Source organism: Salminus brasiliensis, chromosome 20, assembly GCF_030463535.1.
Source record: "Salminus brasiliensis chromosome 20, fSalBra1.hap2, whole genome shotgun sequence".
In the NCBI taxonomy this organism is placed as follows: Eukaryota; Metazoa; Chordata; class Actinopteri; order Characiformes; family Bryconidae; genus Salminus; species Salminus brasiliensis.
This window is the reverse complement of record NC_132897.1, coordinates 28,423,973-28,443,599: the sequence shown is the minus strand read 5'-3', so window position 1 is coordinate 28,443,599 and position 19,627 is coordinate 28,423,973. Positions and strand designations below refer to the sequence as shown.

Sequence of the window (19,627 nt, the reverse complement as noted above, 5' to 3'; positions counted from 1 at the left end):
TTTGTCTTTAAAATCCAAATCCAAGTCGGCGCCTATGTTTCCCCAGGGTCCAAAGAGCTGGGCCTCGGACTTGCTCCTATTGAGCTTAGCGCCCGAGGCCCTTCCATACCAGTCAGTCAAGTCCAGTGCTCTTTGGACCGATAAAACGTCGGAACATAAAAGCGTGACGTCGTCCATATACAAAGTACAGGTCGCCGTCAGTCCGCCTGGCAAGTCCAGTCCTTTGATCCATTTATCCTTTCTCAAGATCTGCGCCAGTGGCTCAATGCACGCAACGTACAGGAGTGGGGATAACGAACACCCTTGGCGAACGCCAGAGCGAACTCTGATCGCCTTTGTGAGGTGCCCGTTTACCAGAATTTGACTGCTTATATCTGTGTAAAGCAGACCCACCCACTTTAAAAACCTCCCAGGGAAACCCATTTTTTGCAGTACCTGGAGCAGGTACTGGTGCGAGACCCGATCGAAGGCTTTTTCAAAGTCTAAATTTAGGACTATGAGCCGAATGTCTCTGTCTCTCGCAAAACAGATGGCGTCTCTGACCAACACTAGGCTGTCGGTGATCCTCCTTCCTGGCACGGCGCAGGCTTGATCCGGGTGGATCACGTCCTCTAAAACAGTCGACATACGTCTAGATAAAAGTTTACTAAAAAGTTTACAATCAAAATTTAAAAGGGTAATCGGTCTCCAGTTTTTTAGGTCGGTCTTGTCGCCTTTCTTAAAAAGTAAAGTGACTATCCCTACTCTAAAACTGTCTGGAAGTCGGTCAAACTTTTCAAATTCATTAAAAACAGTCAGGATGTCCGTTGATAAAATGTCCCAAAAGGTCAAATAAAATTCGACGGGGAGTCAATCCTCTCCCGAAGTCTTACCCTTTTTAAAACCTTTAAGACATTTTAAAGTTTCCTCACCTGTAAAATTTCCTGTTAAAACATCCTGACACTTTATTTGTTTTTCTAAAAAGTTTAAAACCTCTTCCATTGTTTTATTTTGCACACTTTTTTCATTATAAAGATCTTCGTAAAAACATTCAATTTCTTTTAAAATCCCCTCTGTCTTTATTTCTTCCCTCCCCTCTTTTGTTATTTTTGTGATCCCTCCCCCCCTAGATAAAATTTTCTTAAAAAAGTATCGTGTGCATTTCTCACCTTCTTCGACCTCTTTTTCTTTACTTCTTAAAATTGTTCCTTTACTTTTTATTTCGTTTAAAACCGACATTTCCCTTTTAACTTCTTTTATTTCTTCACTAAAATCAATGCCTTTATTTAAAAGGTTAAAATATCTTTGTAGTCTTTTTTGCAGCCCCATCATGCGTCGTCTCTCTTTATTCTTTTTTAATCTTCCTATCTTTTTAAAAAAAGTCTTCGTCCTTTGTTTAACCATTTCCCACCACTGTGCCCGTGAGTCAAAACAGTCTTGGAGGGTCTGCCAGAGACTGTACTGCTCCCTGTAGCTCTTAACTATTTCTTCATCTTGTAACAGGGAGCAGTTCAGTCTCCACAGCCCTCCCCCTACAGTCACACCGGTGGGGAGAGACAGGGTGCATGATAGCAGGAGGTGATCAGAGAAACAGAGGGGGGTCAATGTAGCATCAGTTGGCGGGCAGTCTCTTGTAAAAATGTAGTCGATGCGGGAGGCTCGGGCGCAGTCACCACTGAACCAGGTGAAGCCCTCCTCCTCTGGATGCATTTTTTTAAAGCAGTCGACTAATTTAAAATCTTTAACTAAGCCCTGCAATAAAACTGATGTCTTGTCTAATTTAAAATCGTCCCCTACTCTTTTCCTATCCTTTCTTGATAAAACACAATTAAAATCCCCTCCCACTACTAAAGGTACCCTCCCTAGCATGTGGGGCTGCAGGTCTTCTAAAAGTTTATACCTATCATTTTTATCGTTAAAACCATACACGTTAAGAATGTTAAAATCCCTTCCTAAAAAAGTCAAATTTACTAAAAGAGCCCGTCCATCCCTCACCACAGTGCTGCCCTTCACCAAGATGTGAGGGTTTTTAATTAAAATAGCAACACCGTCGGCTCTGTTGTAGTGTGTACCGCTCCAGAGAGAGGGACCGGCAGCCCAGCGCTGCTCCCAATCTCTGTATGTCTTCAGGAACGGTAAAGCACACTCTTGTAGTAGAAACACATCTGACTTTATATCTTTTAAAAGGGACAAGACACTCTCTGCTCTAGTGGAGGCTCTCACACTCCTAACATTGATAGTTGAAATAGTGAGAGCCATGAGCAGTGTAGGTTTTAAAAGACAGGTATATAATTAAAAGACCATGAAAATAAAACAAAAGACTACATAAATAAAAGATTAAAAAGGCATTTTAAAAATCACATAATTTCCTGTGACACCTGCTCCTCTTTTACCCCCACTGTTCTGGGGTTAGGAGGTTGGCTGGTGTCTCCAGCCTCCAGGCCTACAGAGCGAAGCTCTTGTAGAGTCCTGGGTGTGGATGTCTTTAACTGAAAATGAAGAAAAGACACCTCATTGGGGGACTCATCAGGCCACAGACGATCCAGACCTTCCGAAGAGGAACTGCCTGGATCCTGTGTTGCCTTCTGTTTCTTCTCTGCCAGTTCTGGCAGAGGAGACCCCGCGGGCCTTTTGCCCACTTGAGCATTGGGGAGCGAGCCGTCAGACCCACTCCCACTGGAGGCCACACTCACCTCCGGCACCGTGATCAGGGAGGAAGTGCTTTCTTCCTCCTCTTGCTGCTGCTGCCCAACCTGTTCCTTTACTTGCTTGGAGGGGGTGGCCTCCAGTTCCTGCTCTGACTCTGCCTGGACGTTAACTCCGCCCTCTTTTTCATGGCCAATCCCTGGGGCTGGCTGGGGATTCAAATCTCCCGCCAAAACCCCAGGGACCGCCCCCTCCTCCTCCCCTTCTTTCTCCTTCTCCTTCTCCTCCTGGCCATGCTGCCTGGCGGCCATTTTACTCGCCTTAAGTTTGTTGGCAAAGGATTTGGGGCAATCTCTGTAGAGATGAGTTGATTCTCCACAAAGATTACACCGTCTGCCATTGGTACACTCCTCAAAAGTGTGCCCAATTTCTCTGCACTTCCCGCAAACTATTTCTTGGCACGCTTCGGCCAGATGCCCAAACTTGCCGCACTTGCGGCAGAGTTTGGGCATCCCTTGATAATAAATGTAGCCCCGATTTTCACCCAACACTATCATGGACGGTATTTGCCTCAGGCCTAGGTAACTGCTCGGGTCTTCCCATTGTTTAATGGGAACTCGCCACGAGCAGTTCCAAATGCCGTCCTCGTCCAATACCTTAACAGGTGGGCTTTTAACGGTGCAAAATCTCGCCAGCCATGTCACAATGTCTTCTCCAGTTACGGTTTCATTAAACATTCTGACAATTACCACCTTGTGGGAATTATCAGAAAGTTTCTCCACCTTAAACATGGAGAACTGGTCTTTAACAGTTTCTAACCGAGTCCAAAAATCTTTAAGCAGGGAAGCCGAGCAGAAGCTAACGTCGAACCCTTTGTTTCCAGGCAGAGTCATTAAGCAATTCAGTTCCGTTGGTCTAAAATTTAGAGTTTTTTGGATGAGCTTCCTGGAGAAGTCTAACCGAGACATCCCCAGGAGCCTTCCATTCTCCTCTCTAAATAAAAGGCGCACGCTATGGTGCCTCCGCATGCCGGCACGAACAGCCGACATGCTTGGAGGCACCTGGTGGCCGATAAAACTCTTAAAACAATAAATACAAATAGATAGGTAAAAACACTAAAACCAGCAAAGAAAAAATAAAAGATTGCACTTACCTTGCAGCTTGATAATGAGCCCCAGAACCAGAAAGACAGAGTCTACCGTCCAAGACTCACCCACCTAAGCCAGGGATCCGTACAATCTCCTCTCCTGCGCTAAAGATCAAGGTCACAAAGGCCAGGATCTCGGGACGCAAAAGAGTCGACCGCTGTCTTAGCCAAAAGGCCGAGAAGCGATAACCCGAACAGGCCGCCCCGTGCGAAGCCACCCTGCCGTTAGTAGCTAGCTACCACACGGTGACGCCAAAAGAACCGGCGCTAACCACGCCCACCCGTACTAGCGCTAGCAAGCCACCAGAAGCCTTCCACCACCCCACAGCTTGGCGAAAAGGAGGAGCCTTCTACTACTACTACTACAACAACAACAACAACAACAACTACAGATCTGACTTTCAAACATCAAGAGAAAGAGCAGCTCTGCTAAAAGCAGAGCCTTCCAAAAATAGGCAAAACTCGTCAACGTTCCCCTCCACGGAAATCTTTAGTAAAAGGCGAAAGATTTGTACGTGAACGAAGAGAAACCCGAGCCATACCAACCGGCACCCGAGCCTATGAACCCCTACCGAAGGCCAAGGCTGCTGGAGAAGGGCAGGGAAGGTTGCGAGCCAGGGTAAAACTCCTCCTTCGTGTTTCTCCTCTCCTCTCCTCTCCTCTCCCGTTCGGTGCGGTAGACTCCTCCTTCAATAAAGCTGCCCAGGTGCTGCTTTACCTGAAAGAAGGAGCAGAAAGGAAACACAAATGCTTTTTAAAAAAAAAAAAAAAAAAAAAAAAAAAAAAGAACAAAAACGGAGGGAAAACCAAAAACACACCAAAAAGACCACGCCCACCCAGGCAAACACGTTTCTTCAGATTTCTTTCCTTTATCTACCTGAAAGAGGTGCACCGTTCCTGGAGGTACTGCAATACCAGGTCGATGCGTGGAGCGGAAGGAGCAAGCTCCTCTTCCGACTCCCGAGTTCAAAAATCAATTTAATATATAGTCCTCATATAGAGGACGTATCAGATATTAAACTGATAAGAACAGATTTTTTCTTTCGAAAAAAGTTTTATTGTCACAATTTCAAATAATTTCCATTTCATTCATTTCACAACATTTTTGAAGCTTTTCTTTTGACAATCATATTTCATCTTAATAAATAATACACACATAAAATCATTTTTACACATAAAAGTCAGTTAAGAGCAAAGATCAGTAAAAACATTCAATAAAAGCTTTCGTGTGTGTGTGTGTGTAAATGTCCAGTTTGGTTTTCTTTTAAAAAGTGAAATACAAATACAATAAAAGCTTATACAAGTTCAAATAAATCAATGGAATAAATAAGACAATAAATAATCAATAAATAAATAAATAAACAAATAAATATTCATTCAGTAAAATCAGTTCAGTTTAAAAGTCTTTTCTAAAACAGTCTCTTTGTGCAGGACCGGGGTGAGCCACTATCAAGCTGGCACCACCTCGCTCCCCAGAAGTCGCGATGCTTCAGTGTCCGGGCTCAGCGGAGATCCTCCCCTGTGCCCGCTGCTCCTTTCTTGGTTGCGGCCTTGCCGGGTGCATCTACGGGAGCCAGCGACCGTGGTGGTCTGGACCCCCCTGCGTGTGACCCCGGCCCCCTCCTCCGAATGTCGGCGTGCGGTGTCCCCTGCAGCGATGATGTAACCAGCGCAGATAGAGCGTGCAGGGGCACCGTCACTCGTTTCCCCACCAGCAGGTTGCGGGAGGTCCATAGGGCGGCCTTCACGCCGTTAAGGGTGAGCCAGAGCGCTGTGAACTCTGCAGCTGGTAGTCGGTCTATGCCCTGGCCCACCCCGTTTACCGCTAGCCGGTAAACTGACGGCTGGACCTCCCCTGCTGGCAGGCTCGGGCATTGCAGGGGACCGGTTATGGCCCACAGGTCCCTCGCCACACTGCACTCCCAGAGCACGTGCCTCACGGTCTCTGGTTCGCCACACCCAGGCCGTGGGCACGTGGGGTTGGATGCCATTCCCCGGGAGTGCATCACGGCCCTGACCGGGAGGATCTCATGGGCCGCCATCCACGACAGATCTTTATGCTTATTCTGGAGAGCGGGGTGGGCTGCGTTCCTCCAAACTGCCTTGGCCTCACTTAGTGTGAGGCCGGGAACTGGGCTCACCTCTTCCCGGTCCTGCACAAGAGAGACAAGAGACTTTGCGTTAGTTAAAACAGTAAAATCTTCTTTTTCTAAATCATATTTTCTTAAAAACTTTCTAATAAAATCATATTCCTTAGAAAGATTAAAAGAGACGGGTGTTCTTAAATCGAGTTGTAAAATCTTTATGCTTCGCAAGTACGACCCCATCCAGAACTTTGCCATTGCGGCGGTCTTGTTGTCTCTGGAGGGGTTCGTCGCATACTTTATGTGTAAAGCAGCGAACTTGCTTCCTAAAAACAGGTGGGGGTCTGGGAGCCCTTTTCCTCCATTCTCCTTCCTCTTCTTCACCACCGCCCTCCTCAGCCTCTCCCACTTGGACCCCCACAGGAAATAAAACACCGCTCTCTCCAATCCTAAAAGAAAAAATCTAGGGGGACTAAAAACAGAACACAACAGTAAAAGCAAAGGTAAAATCACCGCTTTGATAATTAAAACCTTGCCCTCCATCGTCAGCTGTCTAAGTCCCCAAAAGCCCAAACGTTGCCTGACTTTCCCTAGCGCGTCAGTCCAGTTGCCCCGTCCGCCACCCTCTTCGTCAAATTTTATACCTAAAATTTTAATATCTTTGTCTTTAAAATCCAAATCCAAGTCGGCGCCTATGTTTCCCCAGGGTCCAAAGAGCTGGGCCTCGGACTTGCTCCTATTGAGCTTAGCGCCCGAGGCCCTTCCATACCAGTCAGTCAAGTCCAGTGCTCTTTGGACCGATAAAACGTCGGAACATAAAAGCGTGACGTCGTCCATATACAAAGTACAGGTCGCCGTCAGTCCGCCTGGCAAGTCCAGTCCTTTGATCCATTTATCCTTTCTCAAGATCTGCGCCAGTGGCTCAATGCACGCAACGTACAGGAGTGGGGATAACGAACACCCTTGGCGAACGCCAGAGCGAACTCTGATCGCCTTTGTGAGGTGCCCGTTTACCAGAATTTGACTGCTTATATCTGTGTAAAGCAGACCCACCCACTTTAAAAACCTCCCAGGGAAACCCATTTTTTGCAGTACCTGGAGCAGGTACTGGTGCGAGACCCGATCGAAGGCTTTTTCAAAGTCTAAATTTAGGACTATGAGCCGAATGTCTCTGTCTCTCGCAAAACAGATGGCGTCTCTGACCAACACTAGGCTGTCGGTGATCCTCCTTCCTGGCACGGCGCAGGCTTGATCCGGGTGGATCACGTCCTCTAAAACAGTCGACATACGTCTAGATAAAAGTTTACTAAAAAGTTTACAATCAAAATTTAAAAGGGTAATCGGTCTCCAGTTTTTTAGGTCGGTCTTGTCGCCTTTCTTAAAAAGTAAAGTGACTATCCCTACTCTAAAACTGTCTGGAAGTCGGTCAAACTTTTCAAATTCATTAAAAACAGTCAGGATGTCCGTTGATAAAATGTCCCAAAAGGTCAAATAAAATTCGACGGGGAGTCAATCCTCTCCCGAAGTCTTACCCTTTTTAAAACCTTTAAGACATTTTAAAGTTTCCTCACCTGTAAAATTTCCTGTTAAAACATCCTGACACTTTATTTGTTTTTCTAAAAAGTTTAAAACCTCTTCCATTGTTTTATTTTGCACACTTTTTTCATTATAAAGATCTTCGTAAAAACATTCAATTTCTTTTAAAATCCCCTCTGTCTTTATTTCTTCCCTCCCCTCTTTTGTTATTTTTGTGATCCCTCCCCCCCTAGATAAAATTTTCTTAAAAAAGTATCGTGTGCATTTCTCACCTTCTTCGACCTCTTTTTCTTTACTTCTTAAAATTGTTCCTTTACTTTTTATTTCGTTTAAAACCGACATTTCCCTTTTAACTTCTTTTATTTCTTCACTAAAATCAATGCCTTTATTTAAAAGGTTAAAATATCTTTGTAGTCTTTTTTGCAGCCCCATCATGCGTCGTCTCTCTTTATTCTTTTTTAATCTTCCTATCTTTTTAAAAAAAGTCTTCGTCCTTTGTTTAACCATTTCCCACCACTGTGCCCGTGAGTCAAAACAGTCTTGGAGGGTCTGCCAGAGACTGTACTGCTCCCTGTAGCTCTTAACTATTTCTTCATCTTGTAACAGGGAGCAGTTCAGTCTCCACAGCCCTCCCCCTACAGTCACACCGGTGGGGAGAGACAGGGTGCATGATAGCAGGAGGTGATCAGAGAAACAGAGGGGGGTCAATGTAGCATCAGTTGGCGGGCAGTCTCTTGTAAAAATGTAGTCGATGCGGGAGGCTCGGGCGCAGTCACCACTGAACCAGGTGAAGCCCTCCTCCTCTGGATGCATTTTTTTAAAGCAGTCGACTAATTTAAAATCTTTAACTAAGCCCTGCAATAAAACTGATGTCTTGTCTAATTTAAAATCGTCCCCTACTCTTTTCCTATCCTTTCTTGATAAAACACAATTAAAATCCCCTCCCACTACTAAAGGTACCCTCCCTAGCATGTGGGGCTGCAGGTCTTCTAAAAGTTTATACCTATCATTTTTATCGTTAAAACCATACACGTTAAGAATGTTAAAATCCCTTCCTAAAAAAGTCAAATTTACTAAAAGAGCCCGTCCATCCCTCACCACAGTGCTGCCCTTCACCAAGATGTGAGGGTTTTTAATTAAAATAGCAACACCGTCGGCTCTGTTGTAGTGTGTACCGCTCCAGAGAGAGGGACCGGCAGCCCAGCGCTGCTCCCAATCTCTGTATGTCTTCAGGAACGGTAAAGCACACTCTTGTAGTAGAAACACATCTGACTTTATATCTTTTAAAAGGGACAAGACACTCTCTGCTCTAGTGGAGGCTCTCACACTCCTAACATTGATAGTTGAAATAGTGAGAGCCATGAGCAGTGTAGGTTTTAAAAGACAGGTATATAATTAAAAGACCATGAAAATAAAACAAAAGACTACATAAATAAAAGATTAAAAAGGCATTTTAAAAATCACATAATTTCCTGTGACACCTGCTCCTCTTTTACCCCCACTGTTCTGGGGTTAGGAGGTTGGCTGGTGTCTCCAGCCTCCAGGCCTACAGAGCGAAGCTCTTGTAGAGTCCTGGGTGTGGATGTCTTTAACTGAAAATGAAGAAAAGACACCTCATTGGGGGACTCATCAGGCCACAGACGATCCAGACCTTCCGAAGAGGAACTGCCTGGATCCTGTGTTGCCTTCTGTTTCTTCTCTGCCAGTTCTGGCAGAGGAGACCCCGCGGGCCTTTTGCCCACTTGAGCATTGGGGAGCGAGCCGTCAGACCCACTCCCACTGGAGGCCACACTCACCTCCGGCACCGTGATCAGGGAGGAAGTGCTTTCTTCCTCCTCTTGCTGCTGCTGCCCAACCTGTTCCTTTACTTGCTTGGAGGGGGTGGCCTCCAGTTCCTGCTCTGACTCTGCCTGGACGTTAACTCCGCCCTCTTTTTCATGGCCAATCCCTGGGGCTGGCTGGGGATTCAAATCTCCCGCCAAAACCCCAGGGACCGCCCCCTCCTCCTCCCCTTCTTTCTCCTTCTCCTTCTCCTCCTGGCCATGCTGCCTGGCGGCCATTTTACTCGCCTTAAGTTTGTTGGCAAAGGATTTGGGGCAATCTCTGTAGAGATGAGTTGATTCTCCACAAAGATTACACCGTCTGCCATTGGTACACTCCTCAAAAGTGTGCCCAATTTCTCTGCACTTCCCGCAAACTATTTCTTGGCACGCTTCGGCCAGATGCCCAAACTTGCCGCACTTGCGGCAGAGTTTGGGCATCCCTTGATAATAAATGTAGCCCCGATTTTCACCCAACACTATCATGGACGGTATTTGCCTCAGGCCTAGGTAACTGCTCGGGTCTTCCCATTGTTTAATGGGAACTCGCCACGAGCAGTTCCAAATGCCGTCCTCGTCCAATACCTTAACAGGTGGGCTTTTAACGGTGCAAAATCTCGCCAGCCATGTCACAATGTCTTCTCCAGTTACGGTTTCATTAAACATTCTGACAATTACCACCTTGTGGGAATTATCAGAAAGTTTCTCCACCTTAAACATGGAGAACTGGTCTTTAACAGTTTCTAACCGAGTCCAAAAATCTTTAAGCAGGGAAGCCGAGCAGAAGCTAACGTCGAACCCTTTGTTTCCAGGCAGAGTCATTAAGCAATTCAGTTCCGTTGGTCTAAAATTTAGAGTTTTTTGGATGAGCTTCCTGGAGAAGTCTAACCGAGACATCCCCAGGAGCCTTCCATTCTCCTCTCTAAATAAAAGGCGCACGCTATGGTGCCTCCGCATGCCGGCACGAACAGCCGACATGCTTGGAGGCACCTGGTGGCCGATAAAACTCTTAAAACAATAAATACAAATAGATAGGTAAAAACACTAAAACCAGCAAAGAAAAAATAAAAGATTGCACTTACCTTGCAGCTTGATAATGAGCCCCAGAACCAGAAAGACAGAGTCTACCGTCCAAGACTCACCCACCTAAGCCAGGGATCCGTACAATCTCCTCTCCTGCGCTAAAGATCAAGGTCACAAAGGCCAGGATCTCGGGACGCAAAAGAGTCGACCGCTGTCTTAGCCAAAAGGCCGAGAAGCGATAACCCGAACAGGCCGCCCCGTGCGAAGCCACCCTGCCGTTAGTAGCTAGCTACCACACGGTGACGCCAAAAGAACCGGCGCTAACCACGCCCACCCGTACTAGCGCTAGCAAGCCACCAGAAGCCTTCCACCACCCCACAGCTTGGCGAAAAGGAGGAGCCTTCTACTACTACTACTACAACAACAACAACAACAACAACTACAGATCTGACTTTCAAACATCAAGAGAAAGAGCAGCTCTGCTAAAAGCAGAGCCTTCCAAAAATAGGCAAAACTCGTCAACGTTCCCCTCCACGGAAATCTTTAGTAAAAGGCGAAAGATTTGTACGTGAACGAAGAGAAACCCGAGCCATACCAACCGGCACCCGAGCCTATGAACCCCTACCGAAGGCCAAGGCTGCTGGAGAAGGGCAGGGAAGGTTGCGAGCCAGGGTAAAACTCCTCCTTCGTGTTTCTCCTCTCCTCTCCTCTCCTCTCCCGTTCGGTGCGGTAGACTCCTCCTTCAATAAAGCTGCCCAGGTGCTGCTTTACCTGAAAGAAGGAGCAGAAAGGAAACACAAATGCTTTTTAAAAAAAAAAAAAAAAAAAAAAAAAAAAAGAACAAAAACGGAGGGAAAACCAAAAACACACCAAAAAGACCACGCCCACCCAGGCAAACACGTTTCTTCAGATTTCTTTCCTTTATCTACCTGAAAGAGGTGCACCGTTCCTGGAGGTACTGCAATACCAGGTCGATGCGTGGAGCGGAAGGAGCAAGCTCCTCTTCCGACTCCCGAGTTCAAAAATCAATTTAATATATAGTCCTCATATAGAGGACGTATCAGATATTAAACTGATAAGAACAGATTTTTTCTTTCGAAAAAAGTTTTATTGTCACAATTTCAAATAATTTCCATTTCATTCATTTCACAACATTTTTGAAGCTTTTCTTTTGACAATCATATTTCATCTTAATAAATAATACACACATAAAATCATTTTTACACATAAAAGTCAGTTAAGAGCAAAGATCAGTAAAAACATTCAATAAAAGCTTTCGTGTGTGTGTGTGTGTAAATGTCCAGTTTGGTTTTCTTTTAAAAAGTGAAATACAAATACAATAAAAGCTTATACAAGTTCAAATAAATCAATGGAATAAATAAGACAATAAATAATCAATAAATAAATAAATAAACAAATAAATATTCATTCAGTAAAATCAGTTCAGTTTAAAAGTCTTTTCTAAAACAGTCTCTTTGTGCAGGACCGGGGTGAGCCACTATCAAGCTGGCACCACCTCGCTCCCCAGAAGTCGCGATGCTTCAGTGTCCGGGCTCAGCGGAGATCCTCCCCTGTGCCCGCTGCTCCTTTCTTGGTTGCGGCCTTGCCGGGTGCATCTACGGGAGCCAGCGACCGTGGTGGTCTGGACCCCCCTGCGTGTGACCCCGGCCCCCTCCTCCGAATGTCGGCGTGCGGTGTCCCCTGCAGCGATGATGTAACCAGCGCAGATAGAGCGTGCAGGGGCACCGTCACTCGTTTCCCCACCAGCAGGTTGCGGGAGGTCCATAGGGCGGCCTTCACGCCGTTAAGGGTGAGCCAGAGCGCTGTGAACTCTGCAGCTGGTAGTCGGTCTATGCCCTGGCCCACCCCGTTTACCGCTAGCCGGTAAACTGACGGCTGGACCTCCCCTGCTGGCAGGCTCGGGCATTGCAGGGGACCGGTTATGGCCCACAGGTCCCTCGCCACACTGCACTCCCAGAGCACGTGCCTCACGGTCTCTGGTTCGCCACACCCAGGCCGTGGGCACGTGGGGTTGGATGCCATTCCCCGGGAGTGCATCACGGCCCTGACCGGGAGGATCTCATGGGCCGCCATCCACGACAGATCTTTATGCTTATTCTGGAGAGCGGGGTGGGCTGCGTTCCTCCAAACTGCCTTGGCCTCACTTAGTGTGAGGCCGGGAACTGGGCTCACCTCTTCCCGGTCCTGCACAAGAGAGACAAGAGACTTTGCGTTAGTTAAAACAGTAAAATCTTCTTTTTCTAAATCATATTTTCTTAAAAACTTTCTAATAAAATCATATTCCTTAGAAAGATTAAAAGAGACGGGTGTTCTTAAATCGAGTTGTAAAATCTTTATGCTTCGCAAGTACGACCCCATCCAGAACTTTGCCATTGCGGCGGTCTTGTTGTCTCTGGAGGGGTTCGTCGCATACTTTATGTGTAAAGCAGCGAACTTGCTTCCTAAAAACAGGTGGGGGTCTGGGAGCCCTTTTCCTCCATTCTCCTTCCTCTTCTTCACCACCGCCCTCCTCAGCCTCTCCCACTTGGACCCCCACAGGAAATAAAACACCGCTCTCTCCAATCCTAAAAGAAAAAATCTAGGGGGACTAAAAACAGAACACAACAGTAAAAGCAAAGGTAAAATCACCGCTTTGATAATTAAAACCTTGCCCTCCATCGTCAGCTGTCTAAGTCCCCAAAAGCCCAAACGTTGCCTGACTTTCCCTAGCGCGTCAGTCCAGTTGCCCCGTCCGCCACCCTCTTCGTCAAATTTTATACCTAAAATTTTAATATCTTTGTCTTTAAAATCCAAATCCAAGTCGGCGCCTATGTTTCCCCAGGGTCCAAAGAGCTGGGCCTCGGACTTGCTCCTATTGAGCTTAGCGCCCGAGGCCCTTCCATACCAGTCAGTCAAGTCCAGTGCTCTTTGGACCGATAAAACGTCGGAACATAAAAGCGTGACGTCGTCCATATACAAAGTACAGGTCGCCGTCAGTCCGCCTGGCAAGTCCAGTCCTTTGATCCATTTATCCTTTCTCAAGATCTGCGCCAGTGGCTCAATGCACGCAACGTACAGGAGTGGGGATAACGAACACCCTTGGCGAACGCCAGAGCGAACTCTGATCGCCTTTGTGAGGTGCCCGTTTACCAGAATTTGACTGCTTATATCTGTGTAAAGCAGACCCACCCACTTTAAAAACCTCCCAGGGAACCCATTTTTTGCAGTACCTGGAGCAGGTACTGGTGCGAGACCCGATCGAAGGCTTTTTCAAAGTCTAAATTTAGGACTATGAGCCGAATGTCTCTGTCTCTCGCAAAACAGATGGCGTCTCTGACCAACACTAGGCTGTCGGTGATCCTCCTTCCTGGCACGGCGCAGGCTTGATCCGGGTGGATCACGTCCTCTAAAACAGTCGACATACGTCTAGATAAAAGTTTACTAAAAAGTTTACAATCAAAATTTAAAAGGGTAATCGGTCTCCAGTTTTTTAGGTCGGTCTTGTCGCCTTTCTTAAAAAGTAAAGTGACTATCCCTACTCTAAAACTGTCTGGAAGTCGGTCAAACTTTTCAAATTCATTAAAAACAGTCAGGATGTCCGTTGATAAAATGTCCCAAAAGGTCAAATAAAATTCGACGGGGAGTCAATCCTCTCCCGAAAGTCTTACCCTTTTTAAAACCTTTAAGACATTTTAAAGTTTCCTCACCTGTAAAATTTCCTGTTAAAACATCCTGACACTTTATTTGTTTTTCTAAAAAGTTTAAAACCTCTTCCATTGTTTTATTTTGCACACTTTTTTCATTATAAAGATCTTCGTAAAAACATTCAATTTCTTTTAAAATCCCCTCTGTCTTTATTTCTTCCCTCCCCCTCTTTTGTTATTTTTGTGATCCCTCCCCCCCTAGATAAAATTTTCTTAAAAAGTATCGTGTGCATTTCTCACCTTCTTCGACCTCTTTTTCTTTACTTCTTAAAATTGTTCCTTTACTTTTTATTTCGTTTAAACCGACATTTCTCCTTTTAACTTCTTTTATTTCTTCACTAAAATCAATGCCTTTATTTAAAAGGTTAAAAATATCTTTGTAGTCTTTTTTGGCAGCCCCATCATGCGTCGTCTCTCTTTATTCTTTTTTAATCTTCCTATCTTTTTAAAAAAGTCTTCGTCCTTTGTTTAACCATTTCCCACCACTGTGCCCGTGAGTCAAAACAGTCTTGGAGGGTCTGCCAGAGACTGTACTGCTCCCTGTAGCTCTTAACTATTTCTTCATCTTGTAACAGGGAGCAGTTCAGTCTCCACAGCCCTCCCCCTACAGTCACACCTGGTGGGGAGAGACAGGGTGCATGATAGCAGGAGGTGATCAGAGAAACAGAGGGGGGTCAATGTAGCATCAGTTGGCGGGCAGTCTCTTGTAAAAATGTAGTCGATGCGGGAGGCTCGGGCGCAGTCACCACTGAACCAGGTGAAGCCCTCCTCCTCTGGATGCATTTTTTTAAAGCAGTCGACTAATTTAAAATCTTTAACTAAGCCCTGCAATAAAACTGATGTCTTGTCTAATTTAAAATCGTCCCCTACTCTTTTCCTATCCTTTCTTGATAAAACACAATTAAAATCCCCTCCCACTACTAAAGGTACCCCTCCCTAGCATGTGGGGCTGCAGGTCTTCTAAAAGTTTATACCTATCATTTTTATCGTTAAAACCATACACGTTAAGAATGTTAAAATCCCTTCCTAAAAAAGTCAAATTTACTAAAAGAGCCCGTCCATCCCTCACCACAGTGCTGCCCTTCACCAAGATGTGAGGGTTTTTAATTAAAATAGCAACACCGGACCGGTCGGCCTCTGTTGTAGTGTGTACCGCTCCAGAGAGAGGGACCGGCAGCCCAGCGCTGCTCCCAATCTCTGTATGTCTTCAGGAACGGTAAAGCACACTCTTGTAGTAGAAACACATCTGACTTTATATCTTTTAAAAGGGACAAGACACTCTCTGCTCTAGTGGAGGCTCTCACACACCTAACATTGATAGTTGAAATAGTGAGAGCCATGAGCAGTGTAGGTTTTAAAAGACAGGTATATAATTAAAAGACCATGAAAATAAAACAAAAGACTACATAATAAAAGATTAAAAAGGCATTTTAAAAATCACATAATTTCCTGTGACACCTGCTCCTCTTTTTACCCCCACTGTTCTGGGTTAGGAGGTTGGCTGGTGTCTCCAGCCTCCAGGCCTACAGAGCGAAGCTCTTGTAGAGTCCTGGGTGTGGATGTCTTTAACTGAGGTATGAAATGAAGAAAAGACACCTCATTGGGGGACTCATCAGGCCACAGACGATCAGACCTTCCGAAGAGGAACTGCCTGGATCCTGTGTTGCCTTCTGTTTCTTCTCTGCCAGTTCTGGCAGAGGAGACCCCGCGGGCCTTTTGCCCACTTGAGCATTGGGGAGCGAGCCGTCAGACCCACTCCCACTGGAGGCCACACTCACCTCCGGCACCGTGATCAGGAGGAAGTGCTTTCTTCCTCCTCTTGCTGCTGCTGCCCAACCTGTTCCTTTACTTGCTTGGAGGGGGTGGCCTCCAGTTCCTGCTCTGACTCTGCCTGGACGTTAACTCCGCCCTCTTTTTCATGGCCAATCCCTGGGCTGGCTGGGGATTCAAATCTCCTGCCAAAACCCAGGGACCGCCCCCTCCTCCTCCCCTTCTTTCTCCTTCTCCTTCTCCTCCTGGCCATGCTGCCTGGCGGCCATTTTACTCGCCTTAAGTTTGTTGGCAAAGGATTTGGGGCAATCTCTGTAGAGATGAGTTGATTCTCCACAAAGATTACACCGTCTGCCATTGGTACACTCCTCAAAAGTGTGCCCAATTTCTCTGCACTTCCCGCAAACTATTTCTTGGCACGCTTCGGCCAGATGCCAAACTTGCCGCACTTGCGGCAGAGTTTGGGCATCCCTTGATAATAAATGTAGCCCCGATTTTCACCCAACACTATCATGGACGGTATTTGCCTCAGGCCTAGGTAACTGCTCGGGTCTTCCCATTGTTTAATGGGAACTCGCCACGAGCAGTTCCAAATGCCGTCCTCGTCCAATACCTTAACAGGTGGGCTTTTAACGGTGCAAAATCTCGCCAGCCATGTCACAATGTCTTCTCCAGTTACGGTTTCATTAAACATTCTGACAATTACCACCTTGTGGGAATTATCAGAAAGTTTCTCCACCTTAAACATGGAGAACTGGTCTTTAACAGTTTCTAACCGAGTCCAAAAATCTTTAAGCAGGGAAGCCGAGCAGAAGCTAACGTCGAACCCTTTGTTTCCAGGCAGAGTCATTAAGCAATTCAGTTCCGTTGGTCTAAAATTTAGAGTTTTTTGGATGAGCTTCCTGGAGAAGTCTAACCGAGACTTCCCCAGGAGCCTTCCATTCTCCTCTCTAAATAAAAGGCGCACGCTATGGTGCCTCCGCATGCCGGCACGAACAGCCGACATGCTTGGAGGCACCTGGTGGCCGATAAAACTCTTAAAACAATAAATACAAATAGATAGGTAAAAACACTAAAACAGCAAAGAAAAAATAAAAGATTGCACTTACCTTGCAGCTTGATAATGAGCCCCAGAACCAGAAAGACAGAGTCTACCGTCCAAGACTCACCCACCTAAGCCAGGATCCGTACAATCTCCTCTCCTGCGCTAAAGATCAAGGTCACAAAGGCCAGGATCTCGGGACGCAAAAGAGTCGACCGCTGTCTTAGCCAAAAGGCCGAGAAGCGATAACCCGAACAGGCCGCCCCGTGCGAAGCACCCTGCCGTTAGTAGCTAGCTACCACACGGTGACGCCAAAGAACCGGCGCTAACCACGCCCACCCGTACTAGCGCTAGCAAGCCACCAGAAGCCTTCCACCACCCCACAGCTTGGCGAAAAGGAGGAGCCTTCTACTACTACTACTACAACAACAACAACAACAACAACTACAGATCTGACTTTCAAACATCAAGAGAAAGAGCAGCTCTGCTAAAGCAGAGCCTTCAAAAATAGGCAAAACTCGTCAACGTTCCCCTCCACGGAAATCTTTAGTAAAAGGCGAAAGATTTGTACGTGAACGAAGAGAAACCCGAGCCATACCAACCGCACCCGAGCCTATGAACCCCTACCGAAGGCCAAGGCTGCTGGAGAAGGGCAGGGAAGGTTGCGAGCCAGGGTAAAAACTCCTCCTTCGTGTTTCTCCTCTCCTCTCCTCTCCTCTCCCGTTCGGTGCGGTAGACTCCTCCTTCAATAAAGCTGCCCAGGTGCTGCTTTACCTGAAAGAAGGAGCAGAAAGGAAACACAAATGCTTTTTAAAAAAAAAAAAAAAAAAAAAAAAAAAAAGGAAACAAAAACGGAGGGAAAACCAAAAACACACCAAAAAGACCACGCCCACCCAGGCAAACACGTTCTTCATTTTCAGATTTCTTTCCTTTATCTACCTGAAAGAGGTGCACCGTTCCTGGAGGTACTGCAATACCAGGTCGATGCGTGGAGCGGAAGGAGCAAGCTCCTCTTCCGACTCCCGAGTTCAAAAATCAATTTAATATATAGTCCTCATATAGAGGACGTATCAGATATTAAACTGATAAGAACAGATTTTTTCTTTCGAAAAAAGTTTTATTGTCACAATTTCAAATAATTTCCATTTCATTCATTTCACAACATTTTTGAAGCTTTTCTTTTGACAATCATATTTCATCTTAATAAAATAATACACACATAAAATCATTTTTACACATAAAAGTCAGTTAAGAGCAAAGATCAGTAAAACATTCAATAAAAGCTTTCGTGTGTGTGTGTGTGTAAATGTCCAGTTTGGTTTCTTTTAAAAAGTGAAATACAAATACAATAAAAGCTTATACAAGTTCAAATAAATCAATGGAATAAATAAGACAATAAATAATCAATAAATAAATAAATAAACAAATAAATATTCATTCAGTAAAATCAGTTCAGTTTAAAAGTCTTTTCTAAAACAGTCTCTTTGTGCAGGACCGGGGTGAGCCACTATCAAGCTGGCACCACCTCGCTCCCCAGAAGTCGCGATGCTTCAGTGTCCGGGCTCAGCGGAGATCCTCCCCTGTGCCCGCTGCTCCTTTCTTGGTTGCGGCCTTGCCGGGTGCATCTACGGGAGCCAGCGACCGTGGTGGTCTGGACCCCCCTGCGTGTGACCCCGGCCCCCCTCCTCCGAATGTCGGCGTGCGGTGTCCCCTGCAGCGATGATGTAACCAGCGCAGATAGAGCGTGCAGGGGCACCGTCACTCGTTTCCCCACCAGCAGGTTGCGGGAGGTCCATAGGGCGGCCTTCACGCCGTTAAGGGTGAGCCAGAGCGCTGTGAACTCTGCAGCTGGTAGTCGGTCTATGCCCTGGCCCACCCCGTTTACCGCTAGCCGGTAAACTGACGGCTGGACCTCCCCTGCTGGCAGGCTCGGGCATTGCAGGGGACCGGTTATGGCCCACAGGTCCCTCGCCACACTGCACTCCCAGAGCACGTGCCTCACGGTCTCTGGTTCGCCACACCCAGGCCGTGGGCACGTGGGGTTGGATGCCATTCCCGGGAGTGCATCACGGCCCTGACCGGGAGGATCTCATGGGCCGCCATCCACGACAGATCTTTATGCTTATTCTGGAGAGCGGGGTGGGCTGCGTTCCTCCAAACTGCCTTGGCCTCACTTAGTGTGAGGCCGGGAACTGGGCTCACCTCTTCCCGGTCCTGCACAAGAGAGACAAGAGACTTTGCGTTAGTTAAAACAGTAAAATCTTCTTTTTCTAAATCATATTTTCTTAAAAACTTTCTAATAAAATCATATTCCTTAGAAAGATTAAAAGAGACGGGTGTTCTTAAATCGAGTTGTAAAATCTTTATGCTTCGCAAGTACGACCCCATCCAGAACTTTGCCATTGCGGCGGTCTTGTTGTCTCTGGAGGGGTTCGTCGCATACTTTATGTGTAAAGCAGCGAACTTGCTTCCTAAAAACAGGTGGGGGTCTGGGAGCCCTTTTCCTCCATTCTCCTTCCTCTTCTTCACCACCGCCCTCCTCAGCCTCTCCCACTTGACCCCACAGGAAATAAAACACCGCTCTCTCCAATCCTAAAAGAAAAAATCTAGGGGGACTAAAACAGAACACAACAGTAAAAGCAAAGGTAAAATCACCGCTTTGATAATTAAAACCTTGCCCTCCATCGTCAGCTGTCTAAGTCCCCAAAAGCCCAAACGTTGCCTGACTTTCCCTAGCGCGTCAGTCCAGTTGCCCCGTCCGCCACCCTCTTCGTCAATTTTATACCTAAAATTTTAATATCTTTGTCTTTAAAATCCAAATCCAAGTCGCGCCTATGTTTCCCCAGGGTCCAAAGAGCTGGGCCTCGGCCTATGCT

General features: G+C 46.3%; 3 non-coding genes and 3 pseudogenes across 3 annotated transcripts; all 6 read right to left on the bottom strand.

The window, feature by feature from the left end:
- Window positions 1-4,194: 4,194 nt before the first annotated feature.
- On the bottom strand, window positions 4,195-4,311 carry LOC140542542 (U5 spliceosomal RNA). The gene has a single exon (XR_011978106.1). It is a non-coding gene; the product is annotated as a U5 spliceosomal RNA (small nuclear RNA).
- Window positions 4,312-4,653: 342 nt separating this feature from the next.
- LOC140542429 (U2 spliceosomal RNA) lies at window positions 4,654-4,829 on the bottom strand (annotated as a pseudogene).
- A 5,881-nt stretch (window positions 4,830-10,710) lies between these two features.
- Window positions 10,711-10,827, bottom strand: LOC140542541 (U5 spliceosomal RNA). Its single transcript, XR_011978105.1, has one exon. It is a non-coding gene; the product is annotated as a U5 spliceosomal RNA (small nuclear RNA).
- A 341-nt stretch (window positions 10,828-11,168) lies between these two features.
- Window positions 11,169-11,344, bottom strand: LOC140542428 (U2 spliceosomal RNA; annotated as a pseudogene).
- A 5,887-nt stretch (window positions 11,345-17,231) lies between these two features.
- LOC140542536 (U5 spliceosomal RNA) lies at window positions 17,232-17,346 on the bottom strand. The gene has a single exon (XR_011978100.1). It is a non-coding gene; the product is annotated as a U5 spliceosomal RNA (small nuclear RNA).
- Window positions 17,347-17,694: 348 nt separating this feature from the next.
- Window positions 17,695-17,870, bottom strand: LOC140542427 (U2 spliceosomal RNA; annotated as a pseudogene).
- Window positions 17,871-19,627: the final 1,757 nt, after the last annotated feature.